Here is a 24,902-nt window from a genome sequence, read left to right as displayed (position 1 = left end):
TGGTCCAGTGGTTGGCGAGAAAAACGATTTCCGATTTTCCATGTATTTAGATAGGAGCCCCAGAACTAAAGATTCCTCTTAACATACGATAAGTTCACAGGACCACGAGCGGATTTATTTTCTGATCTAATCGGAATGCGGGAACTACTGTTCCGTGGCCCAATAGTGCGAAGGAGCCTGTTTCCCTCGGATTGTGTTGACTCTCTCATTTGCTTGTTTTGCTGCGTTTCAATTTGGTTAAAAGTGATCTATTCGCATAATAAAGCAAGATATAAGAATGGCTCTAACGAAGTCGTTCTGCCGTGTTATATTTTGTCCCTTTATATGTATACAAGCGGATATGTTCAACGCTCAAGAACAGAGAAATAAGTAGTCGAAAATTGTACTTAATATATCGGTAATTAGGACCTAAGCTGTAAAACAACGTTACACCAGCACTTTTCTAAGTAATAATCATTTCGTGCTCAAAAGCTCTAGAGTGTACAACGTTAAACTCCTACAGTTCCGTCGATGCTATAATGTGCTACAATATAGCTAAACAAAATAAATAAATAAATAAATAAATAAATAAATAAAGCACCGCCACACGGAAAAGCAAGAAAACACACGCATTTTATTTTAGTAAGCACGGTATTGTTGATGTATTTCGTTTAAAATATATTTATATATTGTTTTAAAATGTAGAATATTCCTGTCTTTTTTTTGTTTTCAATAAACTTTTCAAGTGAACAGAACAATTAGCATTTCAGCTACCACCTAGAGTGCCGCGAAAGATATTCCAGGTGGAAAACTTTGGGAAACCGATCCTTTTTTTAAAATTTTTTCAGAGAGAGCGCGCTCTACAATGAATTATTCTTTGAGTGGGTACATAGCATGCGACGCAGGCGCTTATTTGACTTCGTCGTTTCATTCACGAGCTAAGGTTTTGGTTGTTTAGGGATTTGCCGGTTCCGCTTCCTCTCACCGGCAATTAGCAACGCTGGATCGACATCCGCGTCCGATAAGTAGGGAGCGATAACTGCCGAACGACAAACACGAAAAAGAGGCACATTTAGAAGCAGACCTGTATTACGCGAGAAAATATTTTTGCAACAGGAGGAGGCTGATTACGAGACCAAGATATTCCTTGTCAATATTCGCAGTCAGCATGGGACACTGTGCAGGGAATCAATTAAAGAGGGGATTGCGTCGGGATGATACCTAGTTTATTCGGCGGTTCAAGACTGCTTCTTGAGAGTCGGGTGTTTCCTTTCTTAATTCGCCCCCCCCCCTCTTTCTTTCTTTCTTTTTTTTTTTAAATGCTAAATGGGTGATTTCGACCCACGTTCGGCGTGTACGCTCACTTTCTGTATTGTATTGCAGGCTATGCTGGAGTTGAGTGATACTGTATTCCTTCGCTGTTCTTTCTTACAGATTTTCCAACTTTATTCATTTCTTGTTTTTAATATATTTCTTCATCGCTTGAGATTACTACTGATGATTGGGGTAGCAGGTCTTGCGGTGGCCTATTTTCGTGCTTGCTCATCATTTAATAAGCAACAGTGTGTGTTTTTAATGCGTTAGCATAGGAGTGTCAAAGTGGAAAAAAGAGTATGCGTGTGAAGTGTGGGAAGCCGGTTGCGTGGTAGAGTTAAGAGAGTGGATGGGAGAGCTTACAAAACCATACATATGTCTGACGGTGCTCTGCTCCGAACAACCATCATTTGCACTTCGCGCTTCGAAGAGGCAGGACAGGTGTCGAGGGAGCCCCTGACCATGCACCCTTTGTTTACTTTTCATTTTTTGCTCATGTTAATCAGCATTTTTTCGAGTAATTCTCATCCCGCATACCGCTTCCGCAAATATAGTTGTAAAATGAAGTCGAGGGTATCATGTGCTTCTAACAAAGCCACCTGATCGCCAAGCTAAATCTAAGGCTAATGTTCTGCATGACGTATGCAGTTGAATAGTAGCTCAGGATAAGCGAGATTTTCATTTCTCAGTATGTATACATTCACGATACGTCATAGTAGCTCTGTAGGTAAGTAGGTTATTTTTAATACATGCTCACATTATTTTGCCTGAATGCCACAGTGTGCAACTCGTACAGAAGCCTAAGCGCCTCCATTCGTTCATTTCACTCCCGTCGGGTTGCGGCGACCGTTTACGTAACTATATCTAAACGGTTGCCGCAACCCGTGACCTCACACCCCAGTTAAATAGAACGCCACGATCCCTGTGCTGATTCAACGGGTAAGACACCTGCATAATTACAAAGTCTTCGTCCAAACGTCGGTAAACAAGGTCTCCAGAAGATGAGGTGACCAGCATCCTGGGCACAAGCGCATATTCATTAAAGCGTAATGTTTTCTTTTTGCGCGGCTTCCTTCCCCATTTGTACATTGTTGTCGCAGTAAGCGTGCTAGAGAAATATGCACTCGCGGTTGTTCCCAGCAAGTGTTGACGACTGCTGTAACTGAGGGCGGCTGCGAGACACGAGGCAGCTGAAATAGGGGAGCCGTCCCTACAGGTGCATGGAAATGGAAGTTTGCCGCTGCAGGTTCACGGTGGCCATTTCTTTGTACCTACCGAAGGAAACAAACCACCACGGTTCAACTCAAGAAATTGGAGAAGGAGTGCCGTGGGCTGTGGAGCAGTAACAAGAGTTGCTGAAAAGTATTTGAAGTTGCGAGCGTCCGTCCGTCCGTCCATCCATCCGTCCGTCCATCCGTCCGTCCATCCATCCATCCATCCATCCATCCATCCATCCGTCCGTCCATCCATCCATCCATCCATCCATCCATCCATCCATCCATCCATCCATCCGTCCATCCGTCCGTCCATCCATCCATCCGTCCATCCATCCATCCATCCATCCATCCATCCATCCATCCATCCATCCATCCATCCATCCATCCATCCATCCGTCCGTCCGTCCGTCCGTCCGTCCGTCCGTCCGTCCATCCGTCCGTCCGTCCGTCCGTCCGTGCATCCGCTCGTCCATCCACCCACCCATCCAATCGCCCATGCTGTCTTTACCACTTTGGGACACTAGGTACTATGGTGAGCAATATGAGCGGGAACACAGGAGCGCGTGTTGGATAGCCTCGAACCCTGCTATGGGCGATACGCGGCGACGGCCGTCGGAAACAAAGTGGAAAGAAGGACGCTTTTCTAATAGCGGTTGGCACTCCCACCATGCGTCTCTCTATAGAAAGTGCGGAACTTCACATCGCCAGCGCACATTGATAACGCTGTTTGATATGGCGGTTACCACTAGTATCACTGTTTCGATGCGTAAGTATTGTAGAGCTACTTCCCGGGGAAATCTGTCCGCCTGCCTGTAACCCGTGACAAGATGCGCTCCATAAGGTATACACGAGATGCTATTGGGTTATATGAAGGCATTGTACGCTAAACGCAGGAACGGGGGCCTAATAGCTGTGCTCTAAAGATATAAAAACGATTAAAGAAAAAACATGATTAGTTGTAAGTCACTGCGACACACAACCGTCTTATCGGCTGGCGGTGGCCAGTGAAATGCCCTCAGCTACCGTTTTCGAACAAAGCAAGCGTAGTGGGAGCAGGGGGGGGGGGGGGGGGGACACTCCGTATACATCCCATTGGCCGTTTTCGAGCAGACGCTCTTTCGACGCTAGCGCCAAGGTCCCCTTCAGTTACGGCCCTAACCAATGGGCGACGCATTAGCAAAATGGCGGCGCACATGATTGTTTACGTTGTCATGGCAACAGCAATAGTAGCCGCGCGGCACCTTCTCTCCCAAAAGTTTTTCTTTCCTTTTTGTTTTATTATGCCGACCCGCTCCTCTCCCTTTCCCCTTTCCCCCATGCCGCGCGCGCCGCTCACTTTTTTTCTTACCCGTAAGCGGCGCGTTTTTTTTATTTTTTAGCGCGCTTGTTACGGCGCGCCACGCGCCAGCTCGCAAGCAATGCGCGCGCTACCCCGCGCATTGGCATTGCTTGCGAGCTGGCGCGTGGTGCGCCGTGGGCTATGCGTTGGCACGCAGGCAGTCTTGCCCATACTTCTATTATACCAGCATGTGCCGGGACATAAAAAAAATTCCACTTACAACACAACAGATGTTTAGTCTCGCTTTATTGACTTCGTTTTCGAAAACAGATTTTTCTTAGAACGTGGTGTGATACACGCTCAAAGAATGAGCAAAAGGGAAAGGTGCATGACATATACAAGAGTACTAAAGACAAAAGTTCACAGATGGTGAAATAACAAAAGAAAGCGCTAGAAAACGCGATGGCCGTTTCATGTACACACATAAAAAAACAAGATTTTTATATAACGTCCTCAAGACCTAAATGTAGACGAGCTCCTGATATGTGCACTAAGATATTGCATAAAATTGGACGACGTGTATGACATAGTCATGACAACTATAGAAAGGGAAAACTCACTGGTAATGGCAAAAACAATGACACGCTAAATACCTGAACAAACCCTTACTGCTGAACAAATTGAAAAAAAAAACATGGCAGAAGAAAAAAACATTGTACTAAAAACTGAAACGCACATTATCACATTATTTTGCATTTGGCCACAACTTGAGTAACGGTGGCAAGGGGAACAGAAGGTAGTCGGCTTTTGCAGCAGCACATAGAAAACATTCGCAGAAAGGTTTATTCCTCAATCAAATACCAGGTAAAACAAGCCAACACGACTTTTCTTTCTACCCGAATGCAATGCTTAGCAATAAAATTACGTCACTTAAGGCACTAAGTCGTACCTACTGTGCTCTCCTTTGTATAATAAACACGAACTGCAAAAATCTGCATGTAGGACACTTGCAATGCTCATGCTTTCCAGAAGAAAGAAAAGCGTATCATGCCTACACATGAAGGTTGTTCGCGCGGTTTTCCCATCGGGGGCTACTGAGATAGTACACAAACACTAACAGTAATTTTTCAGCTGTTAGTAGGTTTGTAGAACGTGATACACAGAAAAAGCACTGAGGGCAGTATGGAAAGCTGGGCAAGTTACTGAAGTTGCAGAATGAGACTTGGCACAGAAAAACACAAGTCACAGACCAGGTGACAATGAGGAGGAACATCTATTTGTCAGCTTTCTCTACCGGGAAGAGGCAAGTGTAGCACAATCAAGGCGCAACGACGTCCGGAGCCTCATGGAGCACACAAATGGACAGGGCTGTGTTCGTGTACATGCGCCTTCTGATGTCCTTTGGTCTGAGCGCTCACCTGTTGTCTTTAGGCACCCGGAACAACCTTGCAAGACTTGTTTTTGAGGTATTTGTGCACCACTGCACGATGCACGAGCGGTACGAGTCGTGAAACGGGTGAAACATCGCGGAGCACAAGCACACAGCTACCGAGGACCACAGAACTGACGAAACTAGCCACGTCGGTCAACGCACAGCAGCGCACGCATCTCGATGACAGTAGATAACAAAAATAAAGCGTTACGTAGCGGATTAAGCAGCAGCCGGGCCGGCGGGGACGGCAAGGCGGCGCAGGCGCGTAGACAGTCGAAGGTGAGGGAGTTGCGAGGGCGTTACGAGAGAGGGCGTGTGGAGAGGAGTTCAACGGGGGGAAGGGCTTGGCCACCTGGATCGGCGCGCGTGCGCGCGACGATCTACGAGGCCATGCAAGGGAAACGGATTTTTGCGTTCGCCCATTACAGAGATGGCGCCAATTTCCTGTGCCACGGAAACCGGGGAGTGTCCCCCCCCTGGTGGGAGTGCCAACAGTTAGCGGAAGAGCGCCCCTCTTTCCCCTCTGTTTTAGACAGTGCCATCCGCGTATCGCTATAAATCGGTTTCGAGGCTATTTGTCACGCGCTCGCGTGTTTGCGCTCATATTGCTCACGATAGTACGTGCTCATGGTCGCGATGGATCTTGGTCATTTCATCCGTCGTTATTCCAGCTTCGTGATCTGACTCTCATCATGCCGTCGTCATCATGCGTTCCACGCTCTCCCAGTGACCCAAATTGTCAAACACCTAGGCCACTAGGTACGTGCTCGTGGTCGTGATGACGTCGTGGTCGTAGCGTCATTGTCATTCCATCTTTCTCATCGGACTTTCGTCATACCGTCATCGTCTCGTCGTCATCGTCGTGCAGAACTCTTTCATTCGCTATTGTACCGCCGTCGTGATGCTGTCGGGGTCGTTCCATCGCCGTCACTTGCCTCTCGTCATGTCGTCGTGGTCACGTCTTCGCCGTCACGCAGGCTTCGTGATACATTCGTCATCACACCATTGTTGTTATGCATTCGCCGCCATCCCATTGCCATCCTACCATTGTCACGCCATCATCGTCATCGTGTCACCGCCATACAGTTGCCCTCATGCATTGGTTGTCACAATGCCATCGTTATACCATTGCCGTTATGGTGCCATCTTCACGCTATCGTTTCACCACCGTACTCACTTCGGTAACGTGATCCGTTTATCGTCATGCCATCGTCGTCATATACCGCCTTCGTCGTTCTGTCGAAGCCGATCTTTCTTCGTCATTCTATCGTAATTACGCTGTCGTCATTCAATTGTCATTACACCGCCGTGGTCATGCCGTCTTCTTCATTGTGTGGTCGTGAGACAATGGATATGATGCATCTGTTATCATATTATCATACCGTCGACTACATGCCGTCGTCTTGATTCCGTCGTGTTCGTGCTATCCTCGTTACTTCAGCTTCGTCATCCGACTCTCGCCATGTCGTCGTTATCACGACATTGTAGTCATACAGGCTTCGCAATACAGTCATCGTCATACCATTGCAGTCGTTTCATTTTCGTCGTGCCGTTGTTATGCCATCGTCGCCATTGCGCCGTCGTCATACAGTCGTCGTCATTAATGGGTTGTTGCACCACCATAGTGATGTCGTCGAGGTGATTTCATGATCGTCATTCTAACTCCTACATCCAACTCGCAACGTCATCGCCGTCACACCAACTTCGTCAAATAGTCGTGGCCATATCATCATCGTTATGGCGCAGTCGCCACTCTGGTGCTTTAGAATCTTCAGTAACGTCATTCCATTGCCGTCATGCCGTCGTTGACAATCGTCATAGCACCTTCGTCGATGCATTTACGTCACTCCTTCTTCGTCATTCTGTCGCAATCACGCAGTCACCATTCAATCATGATTATGTCGCCGTTATCGTGCCTTCGTCGCCATTGCATCGTCGTCAGACAGTCGCTATCACGTATCCGTTGTCATAGCGTTGCAGTCGTACAATCGTCATCATTCCAGCTTTATCACCTGGTTGTCGTCGTATCGTCGGCGCCAAGTCAACGTCGTCATAAACTCTTCATGATCCAAATTGCGCTCATGTCGTCGTCTCTTCGCTGTCGTCATTATACCATCGTCAAAATTTATTGTCGTCGCATTTTCGTCATGATATTTTTCTGCATACCGCCTTTGTCGCTCCATGGAAATCATTCCTTTCAACCTCATTTCATCCGGAGTATATCGCATGTAGCCAAACCAATGGAAGTCTCAAAATAACCACTAAAGATATTTAATTAATATCATTTGAGAAATACGGTACGTCACTAAATTGCTAGCATGATAATCACATTATCATTCACAGTCATCGTGAGATGAGTTGTGTCGAAATTTTTTATATAGTGGACTTTTGCGCCGCCTTTAGATAAATTTCCTTTCCTGCTCTCTTATTTTTCGTCTGTCTCAAGTTTGTAAATGCTATATCTATATATATATATATATATATATATATATATATATATATATATATATATATATTGCGTTTCGCGTTACTTGCCTTGGTAGTGTACTTTGCTACCTGCGCATCGTACCGCAGCAACAGTGCGAAGTGATATGCGCCATAGTACACTTTATTCTTCTTTTTTACGTAATAAACCGCCTCAAAATGCTAATTAAACTGCCCCATTGCTCGTACGAGTTTTTCATTTCAAGTCATCGCCATGTATTTTTGATTAAATGAAATTAAAAGAAAACATAAATTTAGTCGGTGTATATATAATGGCGATGGCTACGCCGTTTAACATAGAAGTCTCAGAAAAATAATGCGCCATGAAGGAATGTTAGATTTTATGAAAGTCTAGAACGGAGTAAGCTGAACAAAGTAAATAAAGTGGAGACACACTGTAACATAGAGAGACAGAAATCCTTGCACCACACACTGTGTCGAGTCCCAACATATACGCGCATATTGAGTTCTGAAAAAATACATGAGGCGGCAGTGTGGTTAAAGATGAACTTAAGGTAACTGGAGTCCCTCGATGTCGTCCTCGCTCGGCGCTCCGTACGGAGCGGCGGGCAAGGAGGACATCGAGGTACTCTTAGATGAAAGGCGCACAGATGAGAAAAGCGCACACTTATAGTCGCGCAATACACGCAAGGGCGACAACAATATTAGACAACAAGAGCCCATGAATATAAATAAATAATTGACGTGCGTTGCGGATACACAAATTTATTCATCATTCAGGCGTCTTATAAACGTCAAGCATGTCATCACAATTTAACCATTCAAGCATTCAAGATGGCAACGTAATTGTTGGCAGCAATACTTACGGTCGGTTGGTTCGTTCGGTACACTACCCCCCCCCCCCCCCTACTATATCCTTTAGACTGACTATTGAAAGTTCTAAAAGTTGCGCAAAGACAAAACGAAAGCTAAGTAATCACAGATAAAATAGAATATTACATTTTACGGGATACACACAATCTGCATACTGCGTACCAGGAGGGGGGCCTGAATTTCAGCAACTAAAAACGGCCATCACGTAATCGCCGCTACATATGAAGTATATGATGACAAATGGCCGCAACCATGAGACAGCTTTACGGACCAAGAAAAAAGCCAACGTGAGTGGGGCAGACACGGCTCGCGTTTCCCATTCGAGGCTGCCCAGGTGTCATTCTCGAGGCAATCAATAACGGCTTCACGGGACAGGTTGCGAGTCGTCGCGGAAGAGGGTCGACGGAGGCCGTTGCGCAGCAGTAAACGAGAGAAGTTTGAGAGGTACTGCAGTAGCGCCGTTCGCAAGAAGTTTTATCAGACAAGTGCTTGCCTCGGACAGCACTTCCGTCGCCTCTTGGACAGGCCGTATACGGAACATGTGATGGCTGATTTCGTCCTGCGTCCATAGAGAGAGAGAGAGAGAGAGAGAGGATACATAGAAAGGCAGGGAGGTTAACCAGAGGTAGTTCCGGTTGGCTACCCTGCACGGGGGGAAGGGATAAGGGGGATAAAAAGAGAGAGAGAGTGGAAGGGGAAGGTGAAGAGAGAGAAAGAGAGAGAGAGAGAGAGACGAGCACAGACAAACCACGTACACTATGGATCGGTAGGGGGCGGCGTTCTTAATGTGTGTCGTGAAGGCCTGTAGACCGCAGGAACCTTAGTAACGCTAGTAAGGCCTTCAGCGCGGATGTTCTTTGGTAGCACTCCCCTAAAACGTTTAGTTCTGATAGTAGACAATTGTACAATTAGTCCAGCGCTCTGAACATCACTTCTGTCTCGGCACTATATCGCGGGAAGACACACGTGATGCGTGCGAGCGTCTCATCGCTGCTGCATGTGTCGCCCGCGAGACTGTTGGCCATTCCAATAAGGAAAGCACATGAGTTTATAAATGGAACGCCTAGCCACAGACGTTACAGCACGGTCTGTTCACGTCGTGTTAAACCAGGTGGTAGATGCGTCCGTATATCCGGAAGCAACGAACGCAAAGGACACATGGTGGAAACGTTCAAATCCCACAGGGGCAAAGTACATTCATGGGGCATCAATCGCAGCCCAGCCGCAGCGTCTGTTCGCGACAGCGGAACCAAGAAAACTTGACCATTTTCATGTGCAGATCAGACGGCTTCGTCTGCGTGGTCATTCCCGTTGATGTTGCAATGCCCTAGAAGCCATTGAAAGATCATGTTGTGTCCCTTATCATGTCTGCGATGATATATGTGTCGAAAGTTTACATAGAGTTTGCTACAATACTTACTAGACGGAACTCTGGCGCTGCGATCGTTCAGCCACCGTGGTAATGATGATTGGTACAAGGATTTGCCTGATCTTCATGCTTGTGGCATGAGACGTTACTTGGGCTTCGTTATTACGGATTATCTGCCTTAACTGGCCCAGGTATTAAAGCAATCTATACGTTTTTTCAACGAAGGAAGCAATAAGACTCTGAGAATACGCATAATGGCTGTTAATTGCAATGGTTCCACTCGCCAATTTGTCCATGGCGTAATGGTTGCTATATCGGGAATCTGTGCTAGAGGTTCTGTGCTCAAGTCCTTGCGTTGGACAATTTTAATATTGTTAACTGATTTATTTGCAGCGCAGTTATGGCTTGAAAACGATCATATTGCAAAGTAGCTAAGGCCGTTTAAATACAGAAGGACGAAGTTTAGGAAATTCCCGGCATACTAACCATGATTCTCATTCTGGCTGAACCGCTCCGCATGCAGCTCCCGTAGACACTAGCGCCCCAGTTCACTCTAGTTATTGTGCGAAACCCTACGCTTGAGCCCAGACTAAAACGACAAAAATATAACTTATCAATGCAAGACCGCAATACTGGCAAGAAGGCCGTGGGCGTTATGGAAGCCCAAAACGATAAATATTTATCTCCTTTCCCGAAATAAGTGCAACAATGAAGTGCTTCGTGCCATCCCGGGAGCACAGACATGTCGTCGCTCTGATCTAAAAACCATGAGTGGTGCGCTGTTCAAACAAACTGGAGTATGTCAGAAGTTGCTCGATTCGAATTACGGCGCTCGAGGCAGGCGTTTAGGAGAGGAATGACTGCACTTGCACACAACCAATGTCCCTCACGCCTAGCAGCTTCACTTACACGTCGGTGCCTGTATTTAGCGGCATACCACTTGAATGCTCTGAAAGTGAAGTGCAAATGACGGATCGTTGATCTTTATTAACATCCCCATGACTTCTTTCCTGAAGCCAACCGCATACACCACTAGCCCCGTTGCTACTGTGTAAAAAGTTTCGAGCAAGGAAAAGAAATTTCGACCGGAAGTCGAGGCACTGATTGCGATAGAAAATTATTAGACAGCTATATGAAGTGTGGTTAGTCGCCCTATCAGGTGCATAAACTGCTGTAAACATTAGCTTGTTAGCTTACTTACTAAGTTAGTAAGTTACTTACTAACTAACTTACTAACTAAATGAATCAACAAGTTCTCACGCATGCACAAGCAAGCATAAACACATTTCACTTGACGACCGCGGAAAGTCGATATCAGAACGCCTGCGTTACGAAGAAAGGCAGAAGTGGCCAGGGAATTCTACTTCGCGCTGCCTCTCGCTTCAACGGTAAGTAGGCGCGCAAAAACAGAGCGCACACGAAGCCATCAGCTATCTCTGGTCACTTAAGCTTGGAGCCCACCGGAAATTGCCTATATGGTAGGACGCATGCAGCCACACTCAGTCGCCGCAGCTGGAGTAGAAGAGGAAGATGCGCGCTAACCTGACCACTTCGGCCTCCCCTCCTCCCGCCTAGCTCGCGCGCATGAGAAGGCGGTGAACACCCTGAACGCCATCTGTCCTTGCGAGTGCGAGAGGGCACCGCCACATCAAGCCACCTAAAGGGACTTTAAAGCCACCGTGCCTCTATAGGCCCACTCTCGCAAGCTTTCGCTCGCACTTGCAGCGTACGGCGCGCGGTCGCGATGGTATCCTACTTGAACTTTATGCAGAACATCACAGCGACGTTGAAGCTAACGCCGAGGGCAACGGCAACGGCAGAAGTTCGCCTGGAATGTCCATATAATTGCTATCCCAATAAGACAAAGAGGGTGAAACGCTGTACGCAAGCGCAGCATCGTACAGCGGTCTCGGGCCGAGCTTCGCGCTATAATGCGCTTATAATAAACGGAGCTAACCATCCGTGCTGCGTTGAGTTCTTTCAGCAGGCAGCTAATTTTTCCGTCTCGGCTTACGGTTAGTCGAGCGTCATGAATTCTGGAAGCGTTCCTTCACCGCGATGAATCACGTAATGAGGCGTGCGTCTGTTGAACTCGTAGCACGATGATTCGGCCCTGCACTTGCCTCACATGACATTATAAGAGGGAGGCTTAAGTTAGTGACCCAAGAGGTTGAGTGGAACTAACCAGCTGGTCTTGCGTGCCTAATTAAGGGCACTTGCTGCCCTTGAACAGCAAGTTTGTATGCAACGAAGTCTCGAAAAAGACTAAGAATAATATGGCACTCATTTTGTTGGGGGCCAGAGAAAGAAAGGCAGCATACTCTTGCCCCTTGTTCCCGAAACAGTGCGTAAAGTATAGAAGAGTTCGTAAAAGCAAAAGCTAACCAATCGCGAAACAGGCTGTTAATTTGCAATTAGCGAAGGTGGTTAGCCAGCGGTACACAGTTCTTTTAAGGGCAGAGCTTTGCGAATAAGACTTCTGCTTATTAGTTGCACAGATCAGAAAAAATTAGCCAAATTAAACGCTGTACCTTTTCCTGCCTGATCATTAAACATTGATAAGCAATAGACTCTTCAAAATAGTCAAATATGTAAAAAAAGTATACCCTGAATCTGCAAAAAAAAAGGTAAGCACACGGTATTGCAGCAACGCCTGCAGCGTGTTTAGAAACAGACAACGGCATATCGCTACTTTCTTGGAAAGTTTCGGTCATTCCACATTTCAATTGTTTTCCAGAAGGAGACTTCGTGTGGCAACGATGATTTAAAAGGTGCCCAGCACAATTGCTATATGTACTTCAGCTGCAGGGTGAAAGTCGTGGCTCGGGCATGCAACACAATTTTACCGAAGTGGCGTTTTGAAAGAGCGAACAAATGAAACTGAGTGTGCGTCTATTGGGCGGGTGTTTTCGTGCATCTTGCTGCGAGCCGCCGGGGAAGATGTATGAAGGTTGCATCATCGTTCTCGGAACAAAAGTTGGGATAAAATATAAACCGTCCAGCAAATGTTTCTTTCGCATTCACCAGTGACATGCTAGGTGCCATGGTGTGGAAGGAGTCAGATGTGCACAGAAACGCGATGAGCTCTGAGGCCTAAAATGAGTCGAAAGGAGGCATTCCAGACGATGGCACGCCTGCTTGAGTATGTGACTTCTTACTGTCTAACGCAACGCCGTTGAATAACGCGGCGTCTAAACTGAAAGACGAAGCCAGAAGGAGTGAATAAGAAGGAGGAGCTGCAGCAAGTAAGAAGGCAGACAGTGTAGCTAAACTGCGTCTTTGAGTCCAGAGATCGATACCCTTTATTATTCCTGATTAGACAAACGCACTTCAATGCGAAATATCCGCGGGAGGGGTACTGTCATGAGTCGCATATTTAGATGCGTGAAAAGAAAGTTGTTCTTCATAACATATTCAGCTGGTAATCATGGGTTCAAGCAGTCATCACGTTCATGCAGCATTTAGTTACATCAGTGAGTCCGCCCTTTCACGCTGGACAGCTTGCAACGCGCGTCTTTCAAAAGGAGAGCACCATTCTGATGGCCCATTTTTCATGTTATATTAACGTCAGTCCATCCTCATGACTCTGTCGTCGTTTTGTTTAATGCGTGCCACCTTAGTGGCTGTAGCGACGGAATTTTCCAAGAACTGCTAGCGTTGTTGCAGAATTTTAGCACAGTTAAAGAAAACTCCAGCAAGCAGAGTGAAAGTGCATTTGGGATACGGGGGCAACTAAAGAAAGTGTACATGTGTATGTGTAATAAGTGCCTTCTAAGGAAATAACTAGAAATGTGAGTTAGCTTGCGAGTAAAAATGAGTATGAAGAGTCTTGCGGCACGAAATGTGGTCAACAGGCAGTACGTGTTCTATAGGGGTGATTCCTCGACTTAATAACAACGTTAGCCTCACACCGACTTCAAGGTTTTACTGTCTATATTGTCCTGAAGTTTCGTTAAAAGCGCATCGCTCAGCTCTGAATGTTGCGAAGGTGTTCATTCAGTTCATACCATCGTCGCAAGTAACTAAACAGGGTAACCAGCCATCGTTCAAATGAAAAAATTTAGTCGTCGCCAAAATTGCTCCGCTTCTGACTCCTTCCTCAGCGTCCGGTCGCACTTTGCTTCGTGCTAGGTCTGCAGCCTACAAGTGGCGCTTGCGCATGTTCGGGGCCGGCATTTCTGCACGCAGTAACATTCGGCAGATTTATTTCAAGGAGGCGCTCGCCGGCAATCGAATAATCTACAGTCATGTGTAAAAACTGCATAACTGGGTCGTCTTCACAAAAATGCAGACATGTCTCAGCTTATCGTTTATTTTTTTTTCCTCGGTGACTAAGCTAAAGTAGAGCCGCATAGGAGAAAAAAACATAGAAACATGGGTGAGTCGACGAGATCAAGCTTCAGTGGCGGAGTAGAGCGTGTTTCTGACAGTCTCGACATCGACGTGGGCCTCGGGCGAGGCAATAAGACTGCGGGGACACCGCTCAGAGGGAAGGGAAGTGCGGCAGTTTTCACCCCCAAGAAACCTTACGATACGGCGGCGAAATGACCCTCCTGTGCGAGTCGAAAAGTGACGTAGCGCGCAATTTTTGTAGGCATGCCAATTTTTGAGCGCTTATTTTTTCTACCCTGTGAATGATAGTTCGGTAATATAGAACACGCCATGGGACGGCACTACCATATGATAAACGGTAGTCGATATTTTGTCTCTAACCGTCAACACGGGGTGCATTATATGCTTGATAAATGCAAATGGTGCTCTCTTGCAACGGACAGTGGACTTCTTCATATGCCAACGATCCGCCGCAGCTCGCATAACCTGACCTGAAGCGAACTGCTGACACAATCTATTTCTGGCGCAGTGGTATTTCAAGTACTCATTTCGATAATTGGCCATGTACTCGGTACTGGAAGTACTGCTCATCGGATTGGAGCAAAGCTTGTATATGATTTGTGTTTTTTATTTTTGATGTTTTTTTGGTACCAACGAACTATAGTTGTTATTACTCATTCAGTCAGTGAATAAACAAATATTCTTCAACGACGTGGTGCATAGAACATATCTAATGAAGAAAAGCCATTAGAAAATTACAACAAATTGTTTTATTCATGTGTGTCAGAAAGACATTTATACGCATGATACTCAAAGTCGACAAGATTAATTACATAATTTATTGATCTGAACTACTTCAAAATCATGCTGCAACGCTCTAATACGAAACAAAATGTGATTTTGTTTCTTTCTGACCGGTAATAATGACGATTAGAACTGTTTATAAGGGCAGGTTGTGATGTGCACTCAGATAAAAGTACGTTACAGCGTCTGTAGTTTCCAAGCACTTCAATACTAACGTCCTATTAGGGATGTTGGAAATTTGGCACAACCCGCTTCAAACGGCTCCTGGTGAAAGAACACCTGCATCTATCGGGCCGTGACGTCACGCCAGAATTCGACAGTCCGTAGTTTTCCATGAACGCCAGTAAACTTTAGCGCGGCAAACTGTTACAAAAACATGCTTTTCGTTCGTTCGTTCGTTCGTTCGTTCGTTCGTTCGTTCGTTCGTTCGTTCGTTCGTTCGTTCGTTCGTTCGTTCGTTCGTTCGTTCGTTCGTTCGTTCGTTCGTTCGTTCGTTCGTTCGTTCGTTCGTTCGTTCGTTCGTTCGTTCGTTCGTTCGTTCGTTCGTTCGTTCGTTCGTTCGTTCGTTCGTTCGTTCGTTCGTTCGTTCGTTCGTTCGTTCGTTCGTTCGTTCGTTCGTTCGTTCGTTCGTTCGTTCGTTCGTTCGTTCGTTCGTTCGTTCGTTCGTTCGTTCGTTCGTTCGTTCGTTCGTTCGTTCGTTCGTTCGTTCGTTCGTTCGTTCGTTCGTTCGTTCGTTCGTTCGTTCGTTCGTTCGTTCGTTCGTTCGTTCGTTCGTTCGTTCGTTCGTTCGTTCGTTCGTTCGTTCGTTCGTTCGTTCGTTCGTTCGTTCGTTCGTTCGTTCGTTCGTTCGTTCGTTCGTTCGTTCGTTCGTTCGTTCGTTCGTTCGTTCGTTCGTTCGTTCGTTCGTTCGTTCGTTCGTTCGTTCGTTCGTTCGTTCGTTCGTTCGTTCGTTCGTTCGTTCGTTCGTTCGTTCGTTCGTTCGTTCGTTCGTTCGTTCGTTCGTTCGTTCGTTCGTTCGTTCGTTCGTTCGTTCGTTCGTTCGTTCGTTCGTTCGTTCGTTCGTTCGTTCGTTCGTTCGTTCGTTCGTTCGTTCGTTCGTTCGTTCGTTCGTTCGTTCGTTCGTTCGTTCGTTCGTTCGTTCGTTCGTTCGTTCGTTCGTTCGTTCGTTCGTTCGTTCGTTCGTTCGTTCGTTCGTTCGTTCGTTCGTTCGTTCGTTCGTTCGTTCGTTCGTTCGTTCGTTCGTTCGTTCGTTCGTTCGTTCGTTCGTTCGTTCGTTCGTTCGTTCGTTCGTTCGTTCGTTCGTTCGTTCGTTCGTTCGTTCGTTCGTTCGTTCGTTCGTTCGTTCGTTCGTTCGTTCGTTCGTTCGTTCGTTCGTTCGTTCGTTCGTTCGTTCGTTCGTTCGTTCGTTCGTTCGTTCGTTCGTTCGTTCGTTCGTTCGTTCGTTCGTTCGCTCGCTCGCTCGCTCGCTCGCTCGTTCGTTCGTTCGTTCGTTCGTTCGTTCGTTCGTTCGTTCGTTCGTACGTCCGTCCGTCCGTCCGTCCGTCCGTCCGTCCGTTCGTTCGTTCGTTCGTTCGTTCGTTCGTTCGTTCGTTCGTTCGTTCGTTCGTTCGTTCGTTCGTTGACTTCAGCATTCCAGAGCTACAGAGCTGTTACGAGATTGGGAGATGTTAAGAGATGTTAACAGTAGTGGAGGGCTACGGATTAATTTAGTCCATCTGGCGTGGTTTCACCTGCACCTAAATCTAAGTGCCGCGAGCGTTTGTAAATTTCACCCCCTTAGAAGTTGGGGCCGTTGCGGCAGGAAATGCGCCGTGCGACCTCGTGTTCAGCGCAAAACGGCATAGCCATAGCTAGAGACACACATAATCTGAAGATTAGTTATGATTCGCATAGGGAACGCAGCCGACTAAACCTACGTTTTCTGAAATTCTTTTTGTATATTTCTCGATAAAACGTGATGACGGAACTTGCGTCGGTTACAAGATTTATCTGGAATGTAGTGCGAGTTATCAGTGCGAGAAAAGTTGAGAAAGTAGCGACGAACAAACACCACCTGAAGATTTTCGGGGTTTCGTGTCGCGCCTTCCCTTATTGAGAATCGGTTTCGTATGAAGAAGACCAAAGTTCAATATCCATTGAAGTTAGCGACACGTAATTGTCACAGGTCAGAGCGTTCGATAACTCAACGACCCAGTGAATTGCAGAATGTTCGCCGGTCAGAACCTTTAAAAGTTCTTTCAGTACCGAAAACCCTGGATTTGTTGGTCCGAGACAGATTCAAATTTCAAAGTAACTCGGCAACCACTCCACTGGGAATTCTGCCGTACCTTTCCTGAGCATTTATTCGAGCCCCGTATTCCCGGTTAGAGTTGTGCCAAAGTATTCAAGTTTCTCGATGATGTCGGCTAAATATGTCAAGTGAGCGCACAGGTATGCTAAGTCTACGTGGTCTAAGTCGACTAAGTCTACTTGAAGTTTACCGTTGCGTAGAGCCGTTACAGTCTTTCGCACAGAGATTATCTCGTCTGCTGCAAAGCTTTTAATAACATATTATGCATCGGCAAAGCGTTTTTGGCAATAATTGGCTTGCTTAAACCTAGTTCCATGGTGTCTGTAAGTTTATAACATTAAAACAAAGCCAGGCTAGGACAAAGCCCAGAAAAAGGCATTTTTTAGGCTCCGAAAGTTCAATATAGGCACAGACATGGAAGTAGTCATCTATATGCACAGTAAAAGGGGCAATAAAATGTTTCCAGAGCTATAGTTCATGCTGGTATGTTAACTAAGCAAAATAAAGACGGAAGTAAAAAATCAAAATCCTTCCAAAATTTAGTCTCTAGCCTTAGCGCAAGTCCACCCACACACAAGCGTGTAAGGTTATTGTTCGCTTTAGATATTTGTATTATTAATCAATAATTGATTCAATGAGAGAGTAAATTATTGCCGAATATAACTCTAGCAAAATTGATAATGATTTGAGACGGCGAATGAGACGGCGAATAAAACTGAATCTTTCAACAGAAAATCCAGCGGTTACACGAGCGGCGCTCTTGTGCGAAGACGACTGATGACACGTGACAACAGGGGCAAGTTGGTCGCAGGATTTTCACTCAAAATAGCGCGTCCGCTCCTCCGAAGGAAGGAAACCGATCGACCCGTCTAGACGCAACCGCTTAGGAAACGCATCCGCCGAAGGCTCACAATGCAGGATCAAGCAGCTACTGTCAGCCGTCGCTGCCAGGAGACAAAGCCTGTCGAGATTGTTGTTGTTCTTGAATCCCTCTTTTCTCTTACCTCTTGCACGCGATTCCTCGGTCCTCTATTCTCGCGCCCTTCCCGATCCTTCCTCTTTGAGGCAGACGGGCATTGTTATGCTTCGAGCCGAGACAGTTGCCATCTTTTCTCTATATGGTACGTTTATCTTCACTTCAAATAATAACGATAGTAACGCAAATAAACGTTACAGTGTGCGCGAACGCCCTGACATATAGTGTATTTTGTGGGAGAGCTTTTCTGGACGAATGAAAGCGAGCTATAGCGAAAAAAGCGTGTGACGCAAGCAGTCCCGTTTTTTTTTTACATTTGTTGTTCTGTTGTTTGAAGCAGTTGTTTCCCCGTTAAATCTGACGAAGTAAACAAATTAAGGCTGTATACCTCAGGTGACGTCCTTCCGTCCGGTTATTGTCAAACTTTGGGCTTCGTGTTCTTTGGCGGGCGTGTCATTCCCGTTGTGGCTTCCACATAGCAAAACTTTCAAAAGAACGCTGCATCCGCGCGGACTAAGCAAGACAGCAGATGGCTACATTTCCCGGTGACTATATGCGCGAAGCGCCGCGGATGATTAGTAAAATGTTCGTAAAAATTATTCGTAAAATTTATTAGTAAAACGAACAGCAGTATTCTTGCGACTTATGGTAGACTTTGTTTATAATAAGTGTAAGGTTACGTTCGTTACCATTTTATTGTAGAATGGTTGAATACTCCCTCAGCTCCTAGCGGTTGTTTACAAATCTTGGAAGTTTTCCGGAGCTTGCCGAAAGGCACTTTCGGACTTTCCCCCCAATTTTCTCAACTGCTACTGGCGTTTGAAATTAAAGCAGCGAGCTTCGTTGGTACGCCTAAGTATCTATATGTAGTTTTCTCAAGTTCCAATAATGCTCCCCCGAATACATTCTTTGGTTTAGTTGTAAAAGCCGCTTGAAGTGGCTTGAACGTCTTGGATATCGTGGTTACGACGATTAATCAGCAGCACTGCCATGTGACACTTGAAGTGAAGTGTATTAACAGCTGGCTGGATAATACGTGCCGCCGAACCCCGGCGGTGTGCTGTGTCCCGGATACAACGATAGCTTCGCGGATCGCGGGGCAGGTCTCACTGACAAAAAATGTAAACATTTTCCTGCAACTTATTGTCTTGTTTGCCTATGACGTATATATGTATGCAGCCTATAGCAAAAACAACGGGAACAAGAAAGCCACTCACCAGTTTAAGTTAAAAGAGCACTGGCCTGTGATACATTGCGGTAGGCCTTACACGCGATGAAGAAAGAGTTACCTACTCCAAAGAAGCGCACTCAAATTTAATGGGTTAACGATGAGCTTCAAAGTATTGTCATCGCACGTTTGCATGTCTTGGTTCCATTTTGGCTTCCGGAAAATTTGCTCAATACGTATCCGTGCAGCAATCTTACCTACTCTCTAAGCCGTTCTGTTCTTGTGTGGATTTCTGCTCTGACAGCCACTAAGAAGTCACAAGTCTAACTCACCCAGATCAACACTTTATTGCTCAATACAAGATGCCCGTATATGCTTGCATCCACCTCAAATCCTTTTTCTTTTCTATTTCGCTTTTTTCCTCACCATCCCCTCTACCGCAGAGAAGGGTAGCAAATCAAGTGCAACCTGCATGATAAGCCTTCCTGCATTTCTTTTTCTCTCAATCTTTCTGTCACATCTGCAATGTTAGAGGTGTTATCTACAAATGTAGCTAAGTCTAATACTTCTTATTGTGCCTTTAACTGAAGATCTGGAAGTATACTTAGGCGACGTATATAATAATCACGAAAGCAGCACCAATGTAGTTACTAATACAAGAGGAGACACACTGGACATTGCACTGAAGTTCACTGCATGGCAGTGCATGACGATGCGATGCAGAGGTTGGATAATTTCACTAATTTTGTTTCCATTAACTTTCTTTTCAATCGAAAGCAATGAAAACCATGAGAATTGGAAAAGTACAAAGACTTTGAGCAAAGTAAATAACTGAAGTACACCGATGGCGCTGGATGTCCATTTTGCCCCAATTTATCTATAAAAGCAGACCGCAGAATCGTTCAAAGGTACATATGTGCAAGATGGCAGTAACTAACCTAGATGAACTCTCGTGTTCCTCGAATACAAAACTAAAACCGACGTAGAGCACAACTAGTGATGTCAGCTGTCTTCTAATTTTTATTTGTTTTTGTTATAGGTACTCTAGGTATCCTAATTCGTTTGCAGGTCAACGCAAACTCAGTATATACCTTCGAACAATACTACACAATGAGGACACCGAAAGTATTCTACAGGCAGCTCTACCCAGTTAAGGATCCAAGAAGGAAAGTATACTTAAACGGTTTCATACGATAAATTTACTTTGTTGCAGAATGCGATTTAGTCTTGGCGCTTTGCCGTTTTGTTAGTGGTAACTGGTTTCAGAGCAACTTCGCTATTGAGAAGAACCGGTAGCAAAGTCAAGTCATTGAATATTTCCTGCGTTTCGCGATTAACTCAATGTTGCATATGTAAATGCGGATCGAATACGTATTGTTAATTCTCTTCCTTTGTTGCACTCGTGAAGAATAAGGCCTTCTTAGTTCTATTTATGCCGTTATCTCTAATTAAGAAAGAAAGAGCACTAGTGTTTGACGAATTGGCTTTGGTAAATTCTACGTAGCTGAGTGTTGGGACTGAAAGGAAAGAGAATGTTCCCTTTTATCCGCAGATGAATCAGGATGTCGAAGTGGAAGCAGAGGGGGAAGCGCCACTATGAGGGGCTGTATAGTGTGTTCACTCTCATAATTACGGCCTCTGTAGGTTCCGCTGAGTGGAACGTTCACACAAGTATCATCCATTTAGTTGGTAGAAGCTATATGAAACGAGATCACCATGCTCGGCTTAGTCAAACTTACGTGGAAACATATTAAGGCGGACATATATGCAGTAACAGTGACCAGCAGCTCAACCCAAAAACAGAACCGACGCACAAGAAAGCCTGTTCCACATAGCCATTTCACATAGCCATTTCACGTTGTGAATGGAGCACTTGTGGAAATATGTTTCACTTGCTTAGTGCAACATATTTACAAAGAGACTAAGTGCGTGGCAAATGCTCTTCACATTTATGATCATATTTCACTCGACAGCGAAAGTAGTGAGCGCACGGCAAACAAAAAAAAAAGGGAAATTTCATCCGGCGGATACACGTACTAAAAACATTAAATAAAAAAAACCCCAAGGTATACTCACCAAGCGCTGACGCCTTCCAGAATCACCGGGCTAAGCCTCCACCTGAAGTGAAAGGAAGCACGCTTTATTTAATACGTGTGCGTTATGAGTACTACGTAGAAGCGCAGTTACTGCATTGCTGGATCAGTAGTTTATTTATTTAGAATACCTTACAGGGCCCAGAGGCCATTGAGTAAGGGGGACGAACAACGACATTATAAGAAATGCAAAATATACAGGTAAAGAAGGGTAAGGGAAAGCATTGCACAAAAAAAAGAGAGATCGAACCTCTTATTCGCTTTTTATTAGCTCTTAAGCTCATCGAAAGATTGTCAAGCTGCTCATTCCGAGCTAACACAAGAACCAGTGCAAGACATGCGGATGGATATTTTGTTCCGGTTTTACTTTGGTTCGGCTTTTCACGTGCACCTACATTAAGATGATGATGATGATGATGGTGATTATGACGACGATGACGATTATTACGATGATGATGATAATGCTTATGATGGTAATCATGACAGCAAAGGCTGGGGCGCACGTCTTTTAAAAGAGATCCGCGACCCTGGCGGAGTTAATTACATGTGTTGAAGGAATTATCTTTTTAGTGTCAACAAAAATAATGATGTTACATCAAGGTAACCGTATAGCGCAATTGCAAAATGCACTACAGCTAAGAGATGGCTCTCATGTAGCTTTACTTTTGAGAAAGCACAAAGAAAAAAAAATCGAGAACCATGACAGAAGCGAAGAGACAAAAGAGGAATATGACTAACATAACTTTCTTGCTGTCTGTGTCTCTAAGAATAGGTTTTTTGGAAAGTGCGACATTTACATATGTGTGTATTAGTTTTGCAAATTACTGCCGCCCGGTTGGTAGCGATGTGTTAAGTAGCTGTAAGGATCCATTTGCCTATCATCATTGTTCGTTCATGGAACAAGTTAAAGTAGTAAAGACGCAGGCGACGTAGTGCACTTGTTGCCTTAATTTTTAATACCAAAATAAGTAAGTAAATAAATAAATAACCCCGTCAAACTTGCATCTGTAGCGTGTCCTCATGAGAACAGAAGCGACGCCAGTCGTTCAACAATCGATCTATTAATCCTAATATACTGTAAAAAAGACAAGATGGCAAGGTAGCCAGAACATATTTGTGCGTGTAAAGGAGTTTAGACGTGGAACACGACAGTGCAGTCTCCTCGTCGATGTCACGTCAAACTAACGCTTTTGAAAAAATTTTGTGCGTCAAGGGAATCGAAAGTGCTCGTATTGAGCACAAGACCTGACCGAAGTGGTAAAAACTGCCGTACTAAGGAGACAAACCACAGGGCCAGCGAGGGAAGCCCTTTTTGTTAATACAGTGAGTGCTTCTTTCTCGTCACCAGAACGTAGCCACTGATGACAGTAAGCCCAGACGATTGCGGCTAAGCGATACTTTCCTAGAGCGCTTTCCAGAGTCCCTTATATATTTACGATTAGGCGCTCGGAAACCATCGTCTGAAGCTGTGATAAGGAAGAGACGGCATGGAGAGTAGAATAAAGTTTCGTCTCCGGTATCTCCGCTTATTGCCCGTTTTCCATAATTTTGTTTTCTTCTTCCTCTGCACAGCAATTACCGAGCACCGTGAATATCTTAAGCAGTTCTGCCGCGTTCACCGGAGACCTATCCACTACGACTGAAATCGGTGAGCTGCCCGTTTGATCAGAATAAGTTTGATCACCTGGGATTTTCCAGAACGAGCTCCCAAGGTGCGAAAAGTGACTGTTATCATAGTCCGCGACCATCGAAATGCAGCCGTTATGGCAGGTTGCGGAGACCGCGAGTTTGTGATCAGTCCCGGAACGCCACAGCGATGAGTGTATCGCAGTTGTTCATGGTGAGTGCGGCTAATAAAGATTACCTAGCATTGAACACAGGCACACTCTGTCCTTTCTTAACGAAATTATATCCCTGAAGTGCCACTTTCAACACTTATTCGCCTCTTCACTTAACGGCGCGAGTGCTTAAGCTCTCTGCTGGAACATGGAGTGGAGTCAATTACTGCATTTGCTCCTGTTGTGGAGTAATCGACCGGAGACAAGCTTCTGCCGCCGGCCTATCAGATTTTCTGTCATTAAACTCTCATCTCTAATTATTCTGAGAACTCTGGCGCCATTGTATGCGGAAACTGTTGGATGAGCCAGCGTGGGAATGACGGGAAGGGCCTGGATTTACCGAAACTTCGTGCTATTGGTTTAAAATGGCTATATGACTTCCCAAATTACCTATCTTCAACAAAACATTGCTTTATTAATGCCACAATACGCAACAGTTGGAGCTTCCTAGGAAGAGGCTTCTTAACTTCTATGTTTAGAAAAGCTAGGAGTGTTCGAAAATTTAGAAAGACATAAAGCGTGAAAAATAACGACACAAGAACGTTTGAAGTCACTGGCACAAAAAAGTTACACAAATCCACCATTCCCATAGTAGCGAATCCGCTGCAGCACCAGAGTACAACCTCTAGCAATTTTCGTACAAAACGTTATGAGCCAAACAAGACCAAGTGCCTTCTCTCTGCTGTGCTCTGCGCAGACCGACAGGTGGGGTTTGGTCAACGCTGTGGGATTGAATGGCATTTAGATAAAGTGCAATGACGCTGGTGCTATCATGCTATCTCTGCACTTAACGACAGTGTAAGTACTAAGGTAAACACTTATTATCTATTTACTTTCACTAGCTCCATGCTCTTGGGAGTAGTTTTCGTCGCGGTATACGCACAAGCATTTCAGTGGGGGCTGCTGAAACCAGTTGCTGCAGTCCTGAGTACCGCATTACCACGTCCTTTAGAAGCGAGTGGTCATGAAGGCACGTAAAGAGCTTCGCAAACATGGAGAAGCGTGTCCTCAATCACTTCGATGAGAATAATCCATATGCCCTCGACTGGGGTGCGTGTACAAAGGGAAAAAGGGTTTGAAAGAATAATATTTTCTCCACGCTTTCCTACATTCCTTCTCATAGCGTTTATCCAAGCGTTGACCGTAAGCTGCGACCGGCCACGCTTGTTTATTCTCCTTTCAGTTCCATGCGATGACTCCGGCAGAGTTTCTTGCGACCAATGGATCTACGCTTTTGCAGTACACGCTATGGCGGGACACAAGGCAGCGATACAGGTATGCAGCTGCGAAACTTCCGAGGAAAAGAGGGAGATATGCGTATGGTTTCGCCCGGAAGGCGAAACGTGGATATCAATAGCAGTGTATTACAGAACCGTACGAAATAAGGTCTGTAGTTTCATCAGCCGCATAAATTGCAACAGACATTCATTCACAAATTAAGTTAACCAGCATGGTGTCACGCGCCAGCGCAGGCAAAAATGAACACATCTTCC

The 24,902-nt window shown here is 45.5% G+C and overlaps 1 protein-coding gene across 2 annotated transcripts in view; it reads right to left on the bottom strand.

Annotated features, from left to right (window-relative positions):
• The window catches only part of Epac (Exchange protein directly activated by cAMP), a 794,549-nt gene that overhangs the window by 688,512 nt on the left and 81,135 nt on the right, over positions 1–24,902 (bottom strand). For both annotated transcript variants that reach the window (XM_050187979.3, XM_072286537.1), the window contains exon 2: positions 21,555–21,596. The gene's annotated coding sequence lies outside the window, so the exon portion shown is untranslated. The remainder of the gene's footprint in view (positions 1–21,554; positions 21,597–24,902) is intronic.

Source organism: Dermacentor andersoni, chromosome 2 (genome assembly GCF_023375885.2).
Source record: "Dermacentor andersoni chromosome 2, qqDerAnde1_hic_scaffold, whole genome shotgun sequence".
Classification (NCBI taxonomy): domain Eukaryota; kingdom Metazoa; phylum Arthropoda; class Arachnida; order Ixodida; family Ixodidae; genus Dermacentor; species Dermacentor andersoni.
Note: the sequence above shows the minus strand (reverse complement) of the source record. Positions and strands in the feature narration are given on the sequence as shown.